Raw genomic sequence first — 21,983 nt, 5'->3', positions numbered from 1 at the left:
ACTGTAAAACAAATAAAACAAAACATAAAAACAAAAACAGACCACGAAGCAACCCCATGGGATTTGCACGGGGTTACCTGTGCAGGTGGGCAGGGGAGACAGAGCTATAGAGACTAGACATGAAGGTACTCAGGGGCCGGCAACAGGGCTTGCGGTAGCGGGCTGGCGCCTTCGGGGCCAGCAGGAAGGACCAGAGCTTTGAAGAGACTCTGTGAGGGCTTAGAACAAAAGTCAGGGAAGTCAGGAAGTTTATTTCAGGGTGTTTGGCAGCTAACAACTCAGAAATTGAAATTCTGCTGGCAAAGTAGGTCCAACACGCCAGGCCAGGAAGTTCTCTGCTTTGTTAACACTCAGAACGCACGGCCCCCAAATGTTGCCTGTGCTAATCAGGGCTGAGTCCTCTCCATGTATCTGCTCCCAGCTCTGACATCATTCTCAGGTGGCCCCAGCCCTGGGGCTGGCGGGGCGGGAGCCTGGTTTGGAAGCAGGATCCTGATTGCGCAATCAGAGATAATTGGCTTCTAGCTCTGATCTGTTTCTCCTCCGGCCCTGCTAGGAAAAGCTGCCTCCTTTGTTTCTAGCCCCACGTTCCCTCACTGTCAGCTGCGGCACATTTTCGTCTCCTCCTGTCCTCTTGCCTCTTCCCTCCCCGACTTCACATAGCCCTTCACTCAGCTCAGGGCTGCTGACCGTCCAGTTTCCCTGCCTGGCCCTCTGCCTCGCCATGGACAGCACGTTCGCAAAGTGCCCCCTTCCTGAAGGGCTGCTGGTCACCCTTGGAGACCGCTGCCCCTTCTGCTGTCCCTGGGCCACGCGGTGGCTCCCCTTCTGTTTCCCTTGAGGGGCAGCTCCAGAGCGTCTCCTGCTCCAGACTATTTCTTTAAAAATCTATCACCCTGTTTTCTCTTAAACCAGATGGTCAGCTTCCTGGGGGCTAGCCTTACAGCAACTCCTCTCTGAGCCCCAAGATCCCTGAATCACTGAAAATGTCACTAGGCTTTCTGCAGAATCCTAAGTAAAGCAGAGCTCACTCATTCAGAAAAAAAAAAAAAGAGAGAGAAAGAGGGAAAAAAGCCTGGGCTGTAATGACTTTACACATCAGTAAGACATATGTATGAAGCTGTTTGAGTTGTTAATGATTCACTGTGAAACATCCAATACCGCCCGGGACAAAGCACCTTTCTCACCGCTAATGAATAGGCACACACAGAATATGAGATGGCTCCCAACCCTTTTCAGCTGCCTTTGATAATACAGGCTCCTGTATCATCCCCGCCTTATAATGAAAACCTCAGCCTGAATTGTATCAACGCAAATCACAGGCGCTGCCTGCAAGCTTGTATATTACAACTGATCTGTTGGGCCAATAAAAAGCTACCCCATTAACAGCCTTGTCCGCTTAACTATTAATAAGGCTCCCCAGGCCTTTCCTCGCCCCCCTGCGGCCTCCCCACGCCCCTCTTCCACTCAGCCCGCTTAACCTCCCGCGTGCAGACTTGACTAGGGAAAGGGGCGCGGGTCGGCTTGAGGGTCTAGGAAATACAACTCACATAAAATAATACAAGGATGCTCTTCTGTGGGGAGCTGTGGTCCTTCAGGGAGGCCTCCCCCGGGAGTCTTGGGTGGATGGGTTGGGGTGCATCTGCTTCCCGTGCTCTTGTTCCTCGGGGCAGCGGAAGCAGGAGGAAGAGGAGGGCTGGGCGGTCACCCCTGGGCATCCACTCTTAGCCCTGTCTTCCTGCTCTGTCCCACCAGCCCCTAAGCTCCTGTCCTGACACGTCCTCCATATTCGCTCCAGCTCTGGTCCTCTGCTTTCTTTGCTCCACTGGGAACCCGGGGGGACCCTCACCAAGACAAAGGGAGACGAGAGGGCATCCTGCTGCCAGCACAGCCCCAGGTCACCCGGGCTGGGAGGGTGCAGAGAGCCCCCAGCGCTGGGACGGGGTCGAGGATACCAACCAGGGTCTTTGGCTCAGAGCTTTGTGCTTCATCAGAGTCGCTTTCCTTTACCTGTATTTTCTGGAGTGTTTTTTCTGTTTCCAGACCCACCTTGGTCTCTTGCATACAGTTCTACTGCACGTTTTACCAAAATGCACCAGTTCTCTTCCTTTATTGAATAACAGCCTCCTGTTCATTTTAGAAGCAAGTGAAATGTACAGAATTGCACAATCACTAGAAGGAAACTTCTGGAAGAACTGCTCTGAAAGGGACTGTTCTTGCTAGCTAGCCTGACTTGCTGTGGCTGGTCCTCCTCCTGGTTAGGGAACAGCATACGAGACCCGTGTGTAATAGTTGTTCACACGCTACTCATAATAAAAAATATTCATAATAACAAATAACAGCTGAAGTACTATTTACCCCTGCTTGTTACTGAGGGCCTTAGGACGAGCACGATGACCTTATGACCAGAGAGTGGTCAGCTGGTTGGCAGCTGGTTGACCAGAAGCCCACTCCAAGACCCCTATTCCTGTGCTGTTTCCCTTCCATAGCGTTAGCCCCCATCTTCGATCAGGAGGCGGTCATGAGGTCACCCCCTCGCCCTCCACAGCGGTGCTCTTTTCTAACAGCTGGTAGAAACCAGCTCAGCTTCCAGAGGGAAGGAGGGTTTCCTCTCTTGCATGGAACACTCTGTTAAGGTGGTCCCTACCCAGTCACCCAGTCAAATTTTCCATGTGGCAGATCACCGGCATTATCCTATGTAATTCCGGCAACAACTCAGGGTAGAGAATACGATTCCCAAAAGATGGATGCAAAACTACTGAGGCCCTGTGGATCTAAGGGCCCCCCCTAGAACACGGCCGGGCCCGTGCCCTCCTAAGGTGGTCTTTCTCTTTCTCTGCTCTGCTGCCTTGTCCCGCCCCTGTTGCCGCTGCAAATAGCAACACCAAAAACAGGCTTCTTTGTTTTATTTAGGAAAAAAACCATGAAGAATAAGTTATCTTCAAACTACAAGAGAAACAAAGGTAAGCAGAATGTAATTACCCAAGCTGGAGGCTTGCCATCTAACAACAGCTGCAGAATTCCATGGTGGAAAGTGGCAGGGGGGCGGTGGTGTGATGAATTGAGAGATTGGGATTAAAAAAAAAAAAAGCAATATTGACCAAGAGATATCATTACCCTTCGCAGGCCCATTGTGATAGTCTGCTTCTCACCCATATTTATTCAGAAGACCTAAGAGTCTATCCACTTAGGATGAGAAACTCATTCCTGGCACCTGCAGATGCTCGGGGATGCGGTGTCTGAGGCTGAGAGGAGGACACAGGTGAGAAGAATTAGTCCTGCATGCATTAAGACTGGTTTCTCTCTGGGCAGAAGGGCGCTGGCGAGAAACAGGGCAACAGCAGGAGGGGATAAACTGCCAAACCCAAACCCACCCTCAAACAAGGCAGGCTGAGCTCTCAGCGCTGGCCAAGCTCATCACTCTGTCCTCATGCTTTCAGAGGGTAGTTTGCAAGCACTGCAGGGGCCAACTGGGGAAAAGGCCCCGCAAGCAGGATCCAGATCGCTACGGAAGGCTTTGCAGCACAACTGTGGAATCGTCCAACACTAAAAATAGAGCTGTTTCCTTGTGGGCCGGGTGGGCTTTCAACATATGGAAGGAGGAGGGGCGCACAGGCTGGAAAGAGTAGGAGCTCTCAGGGGAGAGCGAAAGAGAGGATAATGGAGGGAGGGGTGGGAGGACATGCTACACTGGAAAATAAATTGGAAATTTAGGGTGCGGCTGGATTTTGAAGGATCTGGAACGTGTAGGCTTTAGGTATTCGTTAAGGAAAGCCAGTGCACTGTTTGTGTGTGTGTGTGCGTGTGCGCATTTGGTGCAGAGGTTGATATTTTGCGGGGGTGTTTTAGGCGATATCATTTTTTAGCAAAAGACAATGGTCATCAGAAATCTGCCTTTAAAAAGGCAAACTATTTTGGGAAAACAATTGAAACTGATGCCCTCAAAAATTTGCATATTTCCAGGACCAAAAAAGGCCAAAAGTACCATTAACGTGAAGGATGATTTTGTCATCACTGATACAGGGCCCATTTAACAACAGGGAGCTTTTATGTGGAAATAGTCCAAAAAAAAAAAAAAAAAAAGAGAGAGAATTATTTTTTACAGAGCATTTGGCTGAGCCTCTCTTGGAAAATGTTTCTAATTCTTGGCTTTTCCTAATGAGTTCAAGCTTGATCAACTATTCTGTCTGGAAAAAGCATTCATTCTTTTGGGAAGGTAAGGAAGCTTCTTTGGGATAAATGGTGTTCTTACACTGTTTATTCATTTATTGTTTTAAACTCTACTTAAAACTGAGGTTTACATTATTCTGGAATCTTACTTAGGCACAGAGAAGAACAATAATTCAACACTTTTGCTATTAAATATTCTGACATGTTTTGCTTTTTTGTTTGTTTTAAATAAGGAGGGTTGACGGATACATAAAAAGTATGTCAGGAGTTCCAGATGTCTTTCACCAGTTACGTGCTTTGTAAGAGTGAATACGGGCTGGCTTCTGATACCTGCCGGATTCCTAGCGCCGAGCTTGGTGTGTCCCCAGCTCCCATTTCATGCCGCTTTGTGACCCTCTCTGAATGCCAAGGGGGCACGAAACAGGTGCCAGTCCTGGCCTGCAGTGAGGCCCACTGCAACTTTGCACCCTTTCTCCTGCCCGGGAAACAAGCGTGTGTTTGTTTCCTATTCCTCCCCTTTCCGTTGACGGTGAAGTTTCGCACTTTAGCAGCAAATTGCACTTTCCAGGAACATCAGAAGCTCTTAGCAGGCCAGAAAAATCGACCTCCAGTCAAAGTGGGGACAGTCTAGAGAGGTTTGCAGACAGCAAACTAAATGCACCGAGAAGTTAAAACACAGGTTCTTTTGAAGAACCCTTTGTAGGAAGAGCCACTGTTCAATGGAGGTAGCCATGTGGGGAAGCGGAGATTAGGGAAGCCTCATCGTGGATCCTCTAGGGTGGCTGGAGAGCCAGAATTTGCTTCTAATTTGGAGAGAGTCTCCTAACCTCTCAAAATCAAATTTCTTCATCTGAAAAGTAGGACGATCTGCTCGTGACTCCACGGCACAAAACTCGTCTTCCATCACCATTCCTCCTCCTCCTGGATCACCACATCCCACAAGAGAGACTCCCCCTCCCACAGGTGGGAGGGGTAGCTCTCTCCCACCCCAGTGGTGCTATCGGTTGTAATGGCTCCAAAGCCATGTCTTAGGGGATCCCTTCTTGTCCCCTCCTGCACAGCCTCCCTCGAGATGCCTTGCAAGGGACTTGCCTTTCCTGGGCTCCCCACCATCTCCAGGGATGTTCCAATGGTAGAAGTCCCTTCTCATTCATAAACCCACAGAGTGTCACAGGACATATGAACCCCCTCTCCGGCCAAAGGAACAGACCCTGAATGTTAAGTGCATGATGTGTTCCCCAGCTCACAGGAGGACGCATCTCCTAGGGATTTGTTCATTTGATTGTGTGGAGCTCAGCAAGGGTTCGTCCAGATATAATGCTGTTAATGGTTGGCAGTGTCCTCCACGGGCGGGCGGGCTCACAAAAATAACTTTAACCCTTCATGTAACTAAATTCCTCTCCTATGGTCCTGCTACACTAATAATTAAGCAACATATGAAAACGATGAAACGAAACATTCTCCCTTTTATGAGAGTTCACTGAGGATAGAGGTGGCATCGTATCCATCCTTGCATGACTCACCAGCATCAGTGGTCCCTGCCAGCACTCACGGGACCCACCGTGTGCCAGATACTCTTCTAAGGGTTTCAATATAGTAACTAATGGAATCCCCACACCAACCAAGTGAGGTACGGGCTCTGTTGCTATTCCCACCATACGGCTGAGGTCACCTGGTGTTCACTGGTAAGAGGTGGGGCTGGAATTTGAACCCAGTGTGTTTGCCTCCAAACACACCCTCTTCTGAAAGAGCCCTGCAGAGGTACTTGTTGAAGACAGAGATGTAAAGAGATACGGATGATTAATTAGAAGAGGGTAGGTAGGTTAGGCTGATTCTATAACGGGAGCCTCTGATATTTTAGAGGCTGTAGGAGCGGGGATGTTATTGCTATTGGTCTGATCTCCCACGTGAATGTCGGCTTGAGTTTTCAGGGAGATGAGAAGGGCGAAGGCTCTTCTCACTGCTCAGTTAGAATAGGTCTTTTACATTTTCCCGACAAACGGAAATAAAGACTAGTGTGATTTTCCTGAGGTGACTGGGGAGTCTTAGCAAGAAGGAAAGGAGGAAACAACGTGAGTTTAAAACGAGAGTGTGTGAACTTGAGAGAGGCTGCCCCGGGAAGTGAGATCCCGTGACTGCAGGAGGGGACGGGCGGGGGCAGCAGGAAGGATGGTCTCCGTCCAGGGCTGGGCTTTTCCCTGGAGTTGCACTGTCCGCTCTCCATTTCGCCACTGGCATCCTCCACTCCTGCCTGTAGACCCAGCCCCACAAAACGCACATGTTCTTCTATCTCTCTCTCTTGCTCTCCATCATCCTTTGGACCAGAACCTCTGTGTGTACAGAACTGGATCCAACAAGTATTCGGATGCTACTGGACACAACGGCCTTCCTCTCACTGGGTCCCATGGTCCTCTCTTGACGAGGACCACCCCAGCTCTCTTCTGCTCTCCTGACGCCCTAACCCTCTGTCGCTCGCCCTCATGTCCTACAGACTGTTGTACTTCCTAAGGGTCGCCTCGACATGGTGACTCCGTATCTTTCCCTGATCCCATGTTCCCTTGCCTCCTGGGCACTGCTCCGGGGTCTTCCCAGCTGAGAACTGAAATCTGCTTTCTCTGCTGGAGGAGGATAAACTCTTGGACCACAGCACAGCTGCCCCCTTCATCCACTGTCACCTGAACCTCAACGTATCTAAAGCCAAAATGACCTTCTCACCCTCCTTAAAATCTTCTCCTAATTTCCCTAACAGTATCCCTTTTCTAGAATCATCCAGGATGAAAAGGTGGATAAACATTCCACACTTCCTTTATCCCCTAAATCCGAGCCATCGGCACATCCGACCATCTTCGCCATCTCTGCCTCATCCCTCTTCCCGGTTTCTCATCACACCCCATCGACTTCCCAGCTGTTCTGATCTCTACACCAAGTCCCTGGTATTTAAGGGTGTAGTGGGTGAGAGCCCACACTCTGCCTTTTGTTAGGGCAATTAAATAACATAATAATAGTACAGGCCACACAGAGTGGTTGATAAGATCAAGCACATAGTCACATATTGAGTAAATTCTCCTCGGTAAGTAGTAGTTATTATTGATATAACTTTTCTCTAGTTTCACCTCTGTTCCAATCCATCATGTCCTCTACCAAAAGAATAATTTCTCAACATGATGTTCTGACAGTACAACTTCACTAAGGTAAACCACAAAAGTTTCCAAAATGTTTAATAAATAAAATCAAAACTCTGTAGCCTGGCACTCAGTGTCTTCTTGGTTTGTCCCCTAATCTAAGAATCTTTCTTCTGCTCTGGTCAGAACAATTGGTCTATGGCTCGCAGGACCTGTGTCCGTGCCATCTTTGCTGTCTGCAGGTCTGTGCAGCTTCGGATGGGAGCCTAGAGCCCACTCAAAGCACTGCAGCCAGAGCCCCAGTTCCTTAGCCTCCTCTCACCCCGTTTTGCGTTTTTGTGGGTATTGCTGACTCAATACTAACTACACATTGTCTCTTGTTTATTATTTTTATCTCTAGACTCTAAAACCTTAGAGGTCTGAGATTTGACTTTACTCACAGCTGTCGTCCTGTCCGTACACAGCAAACACTAGGTTCTCAATGATTTTTGTTGAATGTAAGTGATGCTTATCTCTACTGAAACCCTAAGTGGTTGATGAATCAGGCAAAGCTGTGAGGGGGGCACGGACGGGAGAAGCAGCTCTCCGTGTGCGGGTGAGCATGGTAGGCAGAGAGAGAGCTGTTGATAACGGCCATTCTGATGGCTTCAGGCCAACATCTGAGCCCTTTCCCTTCATGACTGTCTGTACGACACAGCCTGGGCAGAAACTGCCAAGGACCTTTTCACACTCCTGGACCACCCATCCTTCAACATGAATATAATTGTGCAGCTCAGGCATGGGCCATGGTGGCTACTGTCCTCAGACATGGCCAGGGACCACGTGTCAGCCACATGTGTACTGAATATCTGCTCCATGGGGTGTCCTTAGCTGATGACTCTGATTGCAGAGCACAGCGGATCTTGGAGGGATGCCTGGAGGAAGAAAGCCCTGGACTATCTATTTGCTAGATAGAATGACAGATGACATTTGAGCAATAACCTATAGTGGCTGAGGCAGGCAGGGGCTAGCTGGTCACAAGGCCCATTTCTCCCTGTGGGGCTCACACAGACCACATTGCAAAGCTGCCTTACATTTCGATAGAACACTGTCAGTGCTTCTCCTGAATGGAATGTGGGCAAGGTAACGTGCAGTTCCAGGCTGAGGGCAAGCTCTCTCTCACCCTCTGTGGTCAGAACAGCCAGCATGGCCTTGAAGCAAGCTGTCTGAAGATGGCAGAGCCACGGCATGGGGAGATCTGAGTCCCAGGATGATCTACAAAGGACTGTGACCTGGGAGAGGGAAAAGATGACTCTTTCTGCATTAAGTACTAAGATCTGTGGGTTGTCAACTGTAACATGTAGAATTATTTAGAGTAGCAAATACACCATTCAAAGCACTTCCCCAAATCTCATCTCGGCTGAAACCCAGAGCAAATGTGGGATAAAGGAAGGATGAATCCGTCTGTGCCCTTTTCTTCGTGAGGAAAGGAATGTTTCCTTGGCCTGTCCTAAATCTCACAACCAGAAGCTAGGACTCTTGGAGAAATTGTGTACTTATCTTTCCACTTTGCCACTCTCTCATAAGTGTCAAAACTGCTGCTGAATACTGTTGCTGTTATTTTCTCCCACAGACCTACGTATTCCATCTCTGTAGCACTACCTGCAACTCGGGTTTATAGACCACGTCGCTCTTCCTAAGAGGCAGGACGCGGGAGGGGAGGAGGGAGGCAGAGGACTCCTAAGACCCTGCCACGTGACAACGGAGGGGGCTCGGCGGGCCCTTGAGCCCGTGCTGTTTTGCCTGGTTCTTGTTTTCTGTCTCAGAGTGAAGATACGACCACTTAGTCAGGGTCTGCCTGCCTCCTTGTATCCTGTTCTCCTCCCTCTCCCGATGAGAGGACTTTGAGGGGAATTTCAAGAAGCGGATGTGTGGAGGAGTGCCATCCTTATCCTTGCACGAAGGACCCTTCAGTTGCTGGAAGAACAGGGGAGAAACAGCAGCTCACCTCTGGTTGGCTGCGCTGCTCCTCGGGGTGGTCGCCAGGGATTAATGAGGATCCAGTCTCCACCCTCCTCACCCCCTCCCTCCCACCTGCCTGACACAAATCCTGAGTTGAGCCTGGCTCGCGCCCAAAGGGATAAAACATGCCAACACCATCCAGAAACACGGTGCCCTTCTTCCTTGTCCCTCTCTCTTTCCTTTTTACCTTTCTCAGCAATTATGAGCTTTATTTCTTCAGTTGGAGGGTGCATCCGTTTCAAATTCCGCCAAAGCCAGAAGTGATGGCAACTTGGATGGACCTGATATGAGTGGCCCTACGAAGAGCATCCTCCTGTGAGCTCGGGGAAGCCCTTGCTTTGCCTTCCCATCCACCAACAGCCTTCCACATGGCGGCTGGCACACAGTCGGCACTTCATAAATGTTCACTGAGTGAATGGATGATGTGATTATGGTCCTACTTCCTATAAATGTATATTTAGCAGCTGATATCCAATCACACTACAAATAGATTGGACAAATGACCAAATGTCTATATTCTAACAACTGCAACTAAGTTTACATGTTCTTTGTTAATAGGCAAGTAAGAGATGCTTCTATCATTTTCTAGTGAAAAAAAAGGAGCTATGGGTCTTAATTCAAGCAATAACTCAAAGACAATACTCAGACATCTGGGTGAGAGACAAAGGGACATTAGCAAAAAGAGAAGTGAATTAATTGAAGTTTCTGGGAAGCAGGAAACAACTCCTTCTTGGGTATCTAAGCAAGAAAAATCCTGGACTCTTTAGAAACAACAGGACCAGATGGGAACTCAGTCTTCAGGCGGTCTATGGAGACTGGTAGGAAATGGAGGTGAGACCAAGTGAGAATTCATTTCAACAAATATGTTTTGGGCTGCTAAATTATGCTTGCCTGATTCTTTGAGGGAAACACAGAGTGATCAGAGCTTTGTTCACCAATTTCTGTGAAAGAAATTGGAGAAACAGAGGTATCTACCACTAATTAATCTAAGGCTGACTATGATTCATGATGAGTGGTCCACTACAATTACAGACTGCACTGGAATTGGACGGGAAAGACATATTTTGTCAAGGTAGGGGATGGTGGTGTATATGATAGGACAGTTAAGACAGGTAGAATTTACTTAAGCTTTGTAAGTTATTTATCATGTTGGCTGGCAATTATGGAAGCAGACGAAGCTAGGAAAGGAAATTATAGCAAGAAGGAATGTTTTAATGGTAAACCAGAGAAAGGTAATTATTAAATTGGTCAGTAAAAGAAGTGGGTAGAGAAGGAGAGAAAAAGTTTTGCTGACAAGAATACTGGAGAGTTTGGTAGGCTCATGTTGTTGAGGGTTTTAAGTGTGAGGCTTAAGCGTTTATGCTTTGTTCTGAACGCAGCAAGGAGCCGTGGAAACCTTGTGAGCATAAGAGTGAATGAACACATTTTCTTTATCCATTCATCTGTCGATGGACATTTAGGTTGTGTCCATGTCCTGGCTATTGTAAATAACGCTGCAATGAACACTGGGGTGCGTGTATCTTTTCGAATTATGGTTTTCTCTGGATATATGCCCAGGAGTGGGATTGCTGGATCATATGGTAGCTCTAGTCTTAGTTTTTTAAGAAGATGTGGTACATATATACAATGGAATATTACTCAGTCATAAAAAAGAATGAAATAATGCCATTTGCAGCAACATGGATGGACCTAGAGATTGTCATGCTGAGTGAAGTAAGTCAGACAGAGAAAGATAAATATCATATGATACTGCTTGTATGTGGAATCTAAAACAAGGCTACAAATGAACTTATCTACAAAACAGAAATAGAGTTACAGATGTAGAAAATAAACTTATGGTTACCAGGGGGGTAAGGTCAGGGGAGGGATAAATTGGAAGACTGGGACTGACACATACACACTGCTATATATAAAATAGATAACTACTAAGGACCTACTGTATAGCACAGGGAACTCTACTCAATACTCTGTAATGCCTACACGGGAAAAGAATCTGAAAAAGAGTGGATATATGTATATGTATAAAAGATTCATTTAGCTGTATACCTGAAACTAACACAACATTGTAAATCAACTATACTCCAATCAAACTTTTAAAAAAAGAGTGAATGGACAAAACCTGTATTTTAGGAAGATAATGCTGAAGGCAATGGGCAAGCTGCACTGTGTAAAGAAGGGTCTGGACATAGGAAAACCACACTGAAGGTGAGGCAGGACCAGGAGGCTCTGAGACAGTGCAGTGCTGGTGGCTGTGTGTCAGAAGGGGTCCGGGCTGAAGGGCAGACCACATGGGCAGGCTGTGGCTGCTGACCGAATGTGAGGAGAAGAGAAGTAGAGGAACATTCTAGGAGTTGGAGCCACAGTGACAAGGAGTAGGAGGATGGTGTCAAGAAAGTCGGGGGATGTAGAGAACAAATGTACGGACACCAAGGGGGGAAAGTGGAGGGGGGGCGGGGTGTGATGAATTGGGAGATTGGGATGGACATGTATACACTAATATGTATAAAATGGATAACTAATAAGAACCTGCTATATAAAAAAATAAATAAAACAAAATTCAAAAATTCAACAACAACAACAAAAAAAGAAAGTCGGGGGAGAAGAAAGAGTGAGTTTGCACTAGATGGGCTCAATTTTTCTATATAAAGTAAGGCAGGAGTTGAGCGAAAAAAAGGGAGACAGAGATGGATTTGGGAGTATTAAAAATGGCAAATATCTGAAGGAGCTATTGTGAGTTTAATAGGGGATTAATTAGAGAAGAAAAAATAATGAAGTGTTGTCCTCTACTCTAAAGACCTGGTTAAGTCTGAATTTCAATTATTGATAGTGATCTACATTTGCTGATGGACCTTCCCTCCAATGGTTGGCTGGTACCCTACCAGGAGAATGTTGATCCCTGGAGATGTGCCCTCTCTCCTCCAGCATCCGAGCACATCATGGCCCATCTCAGAAAGCCTCACCAACTGTACCTTCCTGGGTACGGCCTCCCCAGATTTCACAGCTTCCCATATAACTCCTTGCAATTTGTAAAGCTAGGTTTAGGATACAGGCAATTGAAAGAATGAAAAGATTCAGTACCAAGGTCAACACCTTAATTTCCTGACCTTTATATATGTCAAGGAGTTGGTTTCCTAGACCCCAAGAAGTTAGAGGCCTCTGCACTAAACTTCAAATGTATGTTGTAAAGAGAAGACCAGGACCATGTGACACTAGTAAATACCTTACAAGGTGTTAAGGTGCTGATATACAATTCTAACGATGTCAGCTCTGTGAAGAGGTTTTATTATCCCCCTCTGCAAGTGCTAGCATGGACCCACGACTGGTGCAGTGGACTAAAATTCTGCGAGTTTCACTCCAGGCTGACCATTCACCGGCCATGCACTGCCGGAAACATCCCTCAGCCTTTCTGGGACTCTGACCGCTTGACAGAAATGGGGCTAATGATGGCCAGTAATGGCCCACTTGATAAGGCCGTGGGGATGACGAATGTGCTGGCCTCTGGGTAAGACCCCTTGGGCTCTGGGAGGAGGGGCCACAACCAATGAGGATGCAGAGACGTTCACCACCACAGCTCCATCCCGCACCCTGGGCTGTCTCTGCTAACCCGGAGGACTCACTGCCCAGACCTCCTAACATGACAGGGCTGGCGCCGTATGGACAAGGAGGGAAAGTCACGTTTGAGGTTAAACTTCTAAAAAGAGCTGTCGCATTTGTCAGCCGCTCCCCTCCTGACCTCTGTGGAGTGCTGAGAGGCAGCAGCATCTCCCCGGGCATGTTTCTCCTCGGCAGGGGCAGGATGGACGGAGCATACTTAACTAAACGTCTCCACGGCAGCCCCATCTAATACTGAAAGAGCAGACTCAGTCAGCAACAGGGCACGGGACCCAATCCTTGAGCGTCAGGACTCCCAGCCTCTCCCCTACACGCACTTCAAACAGCTTGTCCGAGGGATGCTTTTGTTTCTGAGGTTGTAACCCTTTGCCTGACTTGCTGTGCCATTTTCTTAAGCAGGCTCTGGCTTCAGCACCTCGGACAGAGCACAGAGGGCAAAGCGAGTCTGCGGACCATTCAGAAGGGAGAGGGGCCGATGGCCAAGACCAGGGTGGCAGTAGGTCACGGGGGCTTTGAGGAGCTATGAGATTTTGATAGGCTGGAGGACAAGGCTGAGATGGGCTAAATCTAGGCTGACCAGCCACTGGCAGGGGCAGCACCTGGGAGAAGGGAAGTACCATCTGAGCAGACAGGTAGATGAGAAACGCCCACCTGCTTCACAATATAGAGAACCCATCACCCGAGCAGAATGAAGGCCAATTCTGATTATAAACAGCATTTACTTGGACAGTAGCAAGTGAGTGTGGTTTGTAAGACAGCATGATAAAGCTTACCTGGGATGGGTTTGTGGGAATTAAATGAAGGAATATACATGCATACAAGAGATCAGGTGGTTTGCCTGACACTTCCTGAAGGCCCAACAAACGCTAATGTGGTGCACCAGATGCCAGCTCACCCTGTCTTGCTTCTGCCATTTATTTACTTTTAAATCAGTGCTACTGAGCACCAGGCACCAGAGCAGGCAGGCCCTGGCTGTACGAAACTGTGGAGGAAAAACCCCCTGTCCTCAAGGAATTCACCGTCTGACTCCCCGTATGTATCAGCTGTGCTGACTCAGCTAGTTTATAACCTCCATTCCTTCATCTGCAAAAATGGAATGATGGTCACATTTAACTCCAATCCCCCAGCTCACTGCCTGTCCCCAAGTGGCCACTCAAACAAGTGCTTTCTCCTTTCTGCTCACCTGCTCCCTCCCTAGATACCCATCTGATGGGAGCAGGAGGGACACACGTGGTGTCAAAGGCGAGGATTTCATCCTATGGGACCAGGGCTCTGCCACAGTCCTTCCCCAGAGTAACTGCCTTTTAGAGGCAGACACTTAGTCACCCTTTAGAACCAGGGGTCTCATTTCCCTCCTCCCTTGGGGAGATGCACAGGAAGCTTCGATTCCCTCTCCTTCTCTGCCAACTGAAGGCCCCCTCTGTGGTCCAGGTGCTGTGAAGTGAGGTTTGCCCACTGCCTCACTCCATCTTTGACGGACCTTGTGGCCCGATGATGTCGATCAGGTAAGTTGTACAGGGAGAGTCCCGAGGAGGCGGGGGGGGGGGGCTGGGAGTGAAGCCTGTGGACGCCCCCTCACCTCTGGACCCTGCTCCTTGCTGCAATCAGGAAATGGAAATGGCTGTTTCACTCCAACCTCCCCCAGATGAGGAGGGGAATCACCACGGGGCATTGGTTTTCATAGCCCAGGGGCACTGGTTTGGAAGCTCTGCCCACGTCTCCTGAGACTGGCCTCCAGGCCTGCAGGACAGAGGGCTGCTGCGGCCAAGGAGACCATAGCAGTCCTCATTCTGTCCCCACCACCCCCAGAGGTGGCAATCGGGGACGGTCCTGGTGCCCCAACCCTACAAATGGCAGAGACGAGGCCCGGAGTTTAAGTGATCTGTTCGAGGTCAGACAGGCAGGAAGCATCGGCTGGGACAAGGACACAGCTCAGATCCTGCCTCCAAGTGTGGAAAACACCTGGCACCCGGTCGGGGCGTGGCTGCCCAGGGTGACAGCTGACACAGGAAAGGAGGGAAGTTCTTAGAGGATGACACGGCAGAGTAACCACCGAGATTCAGGATCAGGGTTCTGACTCCCAAGGGGCCTGCTGCCTCCGTCCTGGGGCGGGGAGAGAGGGTGAGGCCAAGAGGGGTGGGGAGAACAGTCCCTCCGCACTGCCAGCCTGTTCTCCTCCGTCGGAACACCACAATACACCTGCTCTCTGAACTGGGGAAAGCAAAGCACCCAGACGGCTACTTCAATTCTACTGAGCAGTTGAAATATCTAAATTGATGGCCCTCCTCTTCCCCCGCGAAGGCCTGTTATTTAGGTTTTTTGTTCACCCTAACTCTGCCACGCACCATGATACTTGCAAATGCGGTCACAGAAATTAAGAATTGTCAACGACAACATTTGCAGCAGGTCCTACAAGAGACTAAGGTGAACCCTGATGTGTGGATATGAGAAAATCTTCCACTTCGACACTGCAGAATAAAACCCGTGTGTTTTCCCACCACAACTCCCATTTCTTACTCTTCCCAGCCTACCTGTGAGGGAAGGCAATGGGAGCCCCAGGCATCTCCTGTCCTCCCCGCTCCACGTACAGCAATGCCAATTTCATTGCAAAAAAAGACCCAAAATTTAAGTTTCCTCTTTTCTATCCCCTCTACTATTCCATATTTTACCGATAAACCAGTTGCCCCCTCCAGATTCCCTCAGTCCCCACAGCCACACCTGTCGCTGTCATTGAGAGGATAAACGCCAGTTTTCTGTTTAACAGTCAGCTGCGGACACCTTGTCCCTTTCGTTGTCAGAGCGTCCTGCAGGCTCACAAAGCCGCTGTCTGCTTCCTGGGGCTGCACAGGTGACCCCTGAGGCTGCCCCGAACACACGCCTTAGTTCGGTGAGCCTGCGGTCTGAACGGCAGACCCCCGGGTCAGTGGAGGCTCCGTGGCGAGATCAAAACAGAGTCCCCGCGGGGGCAGTGAGGATGGTGATGCTGGGGAAGGTGGGGACGCGGACGGTGAGTAACTAACAGTGATGCTTAACGGGCCGAGGCGCTTCCACTCAGCACTGGGAAAGGCACCATCCAGAGCCTGTCCGCTAAGAGAACCTGTCCCTGCCCACAGAGGGACACCAGCACGTGGCCCCGCAGCCTGTGCCTCCAGGAAGGACTGAGGCTGCCCACCTGCTCACCCTGCTCTCGCCTCAGTCCGGGCCCTGTGGGAGCAGCCCCCTTGGTCATCTCACTAGACCTTCAAGGTGGCCTTGGGAAACGCGTCTTGGACATCTTCACCCTCCTCACCCGCCCCCGCTTCACAAATGAGGAAATAGCTTCACAGATCTATCAACTGCACGTTGGAGGCACAAGGGCAGTAATGACACACGCTAAAGCGGATTGGACCCTCGCCGTCTGCCCGGCACTGAGCTAACCCTCTGTGTGGATGTTGCCTGACCCTCCAACAACCCCGAGATGTTCTGTCATCAGCTTCAGTTTACAGGGGAGGAAGCCCAGGCTCACAGAGGTTGTGAAACCTGCCCACGTTGACACAGATACTAAATGGCGGGGCTTAAGCCCAGGACTGCACAGCCTGTGCCGTTAGCTGCCGCATCAGCACATGTCAGGGCTTCAGTTATTTGAACCCACAGCTGTGTGTGGCGATGGTTTAAAGCGCCCTCTTTAAAACATGAAACCATGTGATGTTTGGGCACCTGGCTCTCTCCCTCCCCCCCCTCCCCAGTTCTTGCAGGGCCACAGGAGCCTCCAATGGACCCCAGGGTCCTAGTCATGCAAGTGAAATGGGTGCTTCCATTGGAAGCATTTGTGCCAGATGGGGGCAGAGCTGGGCGAGCGGCCGCGGAGAAGAACGGGGTGCACCAGCAGGAAGCCACACGGCCCCCTGCCAGGGAAATGTCTCCCCGGACAGTGGCTTCTGAAACTACTTCAAAGACATCAATAATTCATCAACCCCAGAGGGGAGAGAAAACAATTTTTTAGAGAGGAAAACAAAGATCTAATGGGCGTCAGAGACTCCCCCATGATTGGCAAAGTTGCTTTTGCATTCAGCTGCTGGAGTGCAGGAAGATGGGAGACGGGGGGGAGGGAGGAAAGATGTATTGGCTTGGAAAAAAGCACCCCTTTTAAAGGGAGAGCGGCCTGCAGCGGCACATCTGTACTCCCTGAATCTGTACAGCTCTTTAGAGCTCACCAAGAGCTTTCATACGTACATTGTGATCTTTAAAAGAAGAATGGGGTGAGAACACTGCAGTTTTAATTAACCTAATTTTTCAGATGAGGAAACGGAGTCTTCGAGCGCTCAAGGGTTTGCCAACCACCCAAACCCGGTCTTCGGCCCCTCACGCAGCAGGCGGTGCAGACGCCCCTCGTGCCCCTGTGTCTGCTCCATCACAGGAGGTGTCAGGACGCCCAGAGAGAAGAGCTGGGAGACCCAGCAGGGAGCTCTGGTCTGGAGTTCTCTGGGTCTCAGCACACATCTCAGCTGAGCTTCCCACGGGGGAAAAAGACCACAGAGCCATCGAAACCTCGCCTCTCCCACCAGCACTAGGAGCAAGTGTGAGGTCCCCGGGGAACAGACTGCATCTACCCTTGACCTTCCGGAGGGCCTCAGGAATGCTTGCATGAAGCAAAACGGCACCCTTGTTCGCAGTTAAGAGAAACAGAGACAAAGATTCAAAGTATAATCTGCTAAGTAGCTGACTTTTGTCCCACGCGTTGTTTCTACCTCGGTGTTCAGGAGTCCTATGCTACTGACTTTCCCGAACTTTCTTCAGAACCCGATGCCATTCTGCACATTTGAGGAGCTACTTAAAAGGAGACTCAGACTCCCCTTCCTATCCCTTCCTCACCTCCTCTGCTGTGATCCTTTCCTATCAGTGCCCCATAGGAAGAGGAAACGCGCATTTGCCTTTTGTTCTGTGATATTTGTTGACAGCGAGAGGCTCTATCCTTAAATGCAGGTTTGCAGTATTATTGCACGTGAATGCCCACTTCATTACTGCAGAGCATGGAGGTCCTTTCAAAAGTTGCTTCATCAAAGTATGTCATCATTAGAGGCTTCTGCATCAACATACAGGACATCTACTTGCCAGCATCCTTTACATCACCAGCCGTCCCCCCTTTCCCCCCTCGCGGTGGACCCAGGGTACCCCTCCCTCTCCATCCCCCACCGAGTGGTCTGTTTTGACTCCCTTCCTGTTACAGAGACATCCCTTCAGTAATCTGAGGGTATGAATGCGCTAACGCAGGTAAATTGTAATTAATTTCCTCTAATTGATGCGTAGGACTACCTAGGCCCCTCATTTTCTTCCCTTCATTCCTTTATAAATATATGATTTGACAGGTTAATTTGAAAGCAAAAGTGAGATTCTTTACAGCCATCTAAGCAGAAGCCCCAGAACGCAATTTGCTGTCTAGTTGGGAAGCATAATAAAAGGGTTGAAGTCAGGTTATCCTTTTCTTATCGTCATTTTATTAATTTAATCTTTTTCCCCTTCCTAAGGTAATGAAATATTCATTTCACAGCCTGAAAACCTTAGCAGCCATTGGCAGGGGAGCAGGATGCCGAGAGCTGTGGCATCACGGGGTGACCTTTCCTGGCGGGGCCCTGCAGCCGGACCCTGAAAGGGCAGCGAGAGGGTGATGGCGGGTGGCGCAGGGGGAGGTTCTGTGTTGGCAGCTGAATCGGGATGGCATCAAGCCTCCCACGTCCTGCTGCAGCTTGGAGAAAAGCACGGAGAACTCCTGCAGCTTCTGGGCCGTGGGAGAGCCAGCCAGCCCGCAGCCAGGAGCCACTTTCTGAAGAGGGGCAGGGAAAGGCCATGGCTCTGAGCTCCAGTGTGAGCTGCAGGGAGGGCTTATGGCAGAAGAAGACTTCTCTGCAGGGGAGCCAATCCCTCAGGGAGAGAGAGGACCCCAGCTGCCCAAATGGCAGGCTCAGCTGTTACCTGGCTTTTTGCAATTACACTGAAGCAAGGGCTGGGGGCTCCCAGGGCGTAGAGCCTTTCCGCAGTCAGCCAATGTCCCTCGGTGCTTAGATCACATTCCAAACCACCCGTGGCATTGCTTCCTGGTGGTTTGCTAAAAAGCTCTCAACACCCAGGCCTGCTCACGTGAGGGTCTCTTCCTCCCTGGGAAGCTGGCCCTCTGCTAGAGAGCTAGCCCATCCATTGAAGGATCCAAAACCACCTGACTCAGTTCTTTTCCCCCCAGCGTTGGTCTAACAGCAGGAGGCAGATGCCTGATGGAAGCATCTCTAGGCTGTACCCCAGGTACCTTTCTTCTTAAGCCTTCATCTTCTCCTCTCCTTATTGCCCAGGTCAAAAGCAGGAAGCCAAAGGGGAGAACGCTGGTTTCTCCCTGCAGGTACAGTGAGGTGACTGCCCCAGGGATGTCCAATATCACACACCTGGTTCCATCTAGATTCTGAAGTTAGAATCCCTTTAAGAAGATGCACATACATACAAGTAAGCCCAGGAGACACGTTCTCACCAGCTGACACTCTCCTTCATTCACAGAGAAGATGAAGTGCCTACTCTCTGGTTGGAGGACCCTGGGGGAGAAGGAGTGGGTCTTAAGAGGCAGGGGGTTGATTAGGGCCCAGGAGTCACCATGGTTGCCCTGCAGAGAGGATGCCTAGAAGCATCGCATCCAGAGAGCTCGGATCCAAGGTCCGTGCTCCACCCTAGCAACATTTCAGGTCCCCATCCGACAGGTTCCTTCTCCACAGGAGAAGAGGCTGAGTAGACTGAGACCAGAAAGGAGATGGGTGTCATTGTCACCATCTTCACAAGTGTGTTCATGCCCCATGTAGTTCATTTTTATTTGTCTAAAGATGTTGCCATGAGCAGGTTGACCTGCCAAAAAATGTGACAAAATAAGTGGTCTGATAGATGTCTCCTAATCATGAATTTTTCTCTAAATTTTATAAAATTGTGTGTTTTAGTGGTTTTAGCCCTTCTCTGCTTCCTCATGTCACTGGGAACTTTTAATTTTTTTTTTTTTATTTGCCTCACAAGAGCAAGGCCTCAAAAAATTGGGTAAAGACTCAGAATTGTTCCTCTCCACAGAAATCTTTAGTAAATAGCGAAAGATTTATACGATCTGAAGAGAAACCAGAGTATACTTTTATTTTTATAACAGATTATGCAATTATGACTATTCTCCCACATAGAATTTAGATTTAATTTTTCATGTCCAAATATTTAGGAAATTTCATCCATTGGGGAAAAGGTGTCTTTCACCTACTGTTGTTTTTAATTATCAGCATTAAAAGATCTTAAAAGGCTGCCTGAAAATTAAAGAGAAAAACCACTTGTCAGGGAAGCTACTCCAACACATCAGAGAAAAAAAGTACTATTGAAAATGTCCGGAGCAGAAGGAAGAATTCACAACGGAGAACTGAGGATGAGAGATGGGCGATGGACAGAAAAGACGGAAGAGAAGGTAAATGTGAAGCCTGAGGAAGGAAGAATAGCCAGGAGGATAGTAAAATGCTGAATTTTGCAGAAGAAAGAACCTAGGTTTCTGGCAGTAGATGACACAGGCATTGCATTGCCTTGAATCGTGATTTTCTCATCTCAGAGAACTTTGCACCAGCACCGTTTCTTGTGTCTTTCCAGAAAATTGATACAAGATGAGATCAGATCTTACTCTGTTTACCCCACTATTTGCTTAGCATAGGTTGCTACTGGTTTCTATAAAAAAAAATGCCTGTTGTGAATGTGCCCTTGAGGGGAAATTTGCCTCTTTTACTACTGGGAAGGCCTCTTAAAGACAGAGTAGAGGATTGGATAAGAATGAGGAAATTTTTACTTTGAGTAAAGACCAAGAGGCTGAGAGGCAGGACTCTGTCTCCTTCTGTGTTTTCCTTTGTTTTATCGTCTCAAATGCATCACCCTTCCTCCTTCCCTGGACAGACACACTTCGCAGTTTCTACATTCAGTGCTATCTCTCCTCCTTCCCTCCCTCACTCTTCACTCCATCCCACTGCCATCCAGATTCCATTCCTACACAACACTAACCTTCAAGGAGCTCTGGTTGGTAAAGTTTAAAAGATAAATTTTTACGACCTATTTTCTTCTTAGTGATCATTTTGACCCCTCTGTCCTTGAAACCCTTTCCTACTTTGGTTTCCATGAAACCATCTCCTAAAATGTCTCCCAGTTCTTTGGCCACATCCTTCCTTTTGTCTCCCTGGACTTGTACGGTTTCTTGTGTGTGTGTGTGGTCCCCAACACGCCCTGCCCTGCCCTCAACTCTGCTCACGTCACACATCACTGTTCGTTATCTGCTCCCTTGTTGGTGACACCCTTGTCACCAACTGCACTGACCAGTCTACTATGTATAATCTATACATCTATATCTGGGCCGGAATTCTTCTCTGAACTCAGATTTATTCAGCTGCCTACTAGACATCACCACAGATCCAAACTTAAACCTACATCTTCCCCCAGAGCCTGCTCTCAGCTTGTTCCTCTCACCCCAGTCCCAATTTTGAACATGGCTCTTCATCCACCCCGCTTCTAAAACCAGAATCCTGGGGACCACCTCTGCCTACATCTCCCTCCCTCCTTCCCTCCCATCTCCCAAGTCTCAGATATTAACAGATCCTGACCTTTCTACTTGTTGAGATTAGATTCTCTCAAACCTCCCTTTTCTATGAGCCCATGGTTTTAAGGTCAGGCCCTCACCATTTCTTTTTTTTTCTTTTCTTTTTTTTTCTTAAATTCAGCTGCACCATGCGGCATGTGGGATCTTAGTTCCCTGACCAGGGATCCAACCTGCACCCCCTGCAGTAGTAGCACAGAGTCTTAACCACTGGACTGCCAGGGAAGTCCCCCCTCATCACTTCCAATTTAATTTATCAGAATGGCTACTAACACACTGTGCCACCAGTATTCATTTCTTGCCAGTCCATTTTCTTGGCTATCAAAGCATCTTTACAAAATGCATATCTGATCATTTCACTCTGCTGCTTAAATATTTTTCTGTCTCCCTTTGTTTTTGAGGATAAAATCCTAATTCCTTAGTATGGTAGACAGGACTCCACATTTATAATATCCCAACTAATGTCC

The 21,983-nt window shown here is 48.8% G+C and overlaps 1 non-coding gene across 1 annotated transcript; it reads right to left on the bottom strand.

Annotated features, from left to right (window-relative positions):
• Positions 1-19,914: 19,914 nt before the first annotated feature.
• LOC133100191 (U5 spliceosomal RNA) lies at positions 19,915-20,030 on the bottom strand. Its single transcript, XR_009702430.1, has one exon. It is a non-coding gene; the product is annotated as a U5 spliceosomal RNA (small nuclear RNA).
• Positions 20,031-21,983: the final 1,953 nt, after the last annotated feature.

The sequence above is a fragment of the Eubalaena glacialis genome, chromosome 10, assembly GCF_028564815.1.
Source record: "Eubalaena glacialis isolate mEubGla1 chromosome 10, mEubGla1.1.hap2.+ XY, whole genome shotgun sequence".
NCBI classification, from domain to species: domain Eukaryota; kingdom Metazoa; phylum Chordata; class Mammalia; order Artiodactyla; family Balaenidae; genus Eubalaena; species Eubalaena glacialis.
This window is presented reverse-complemented; position numbering and strand designations above follow the sequence as displayed.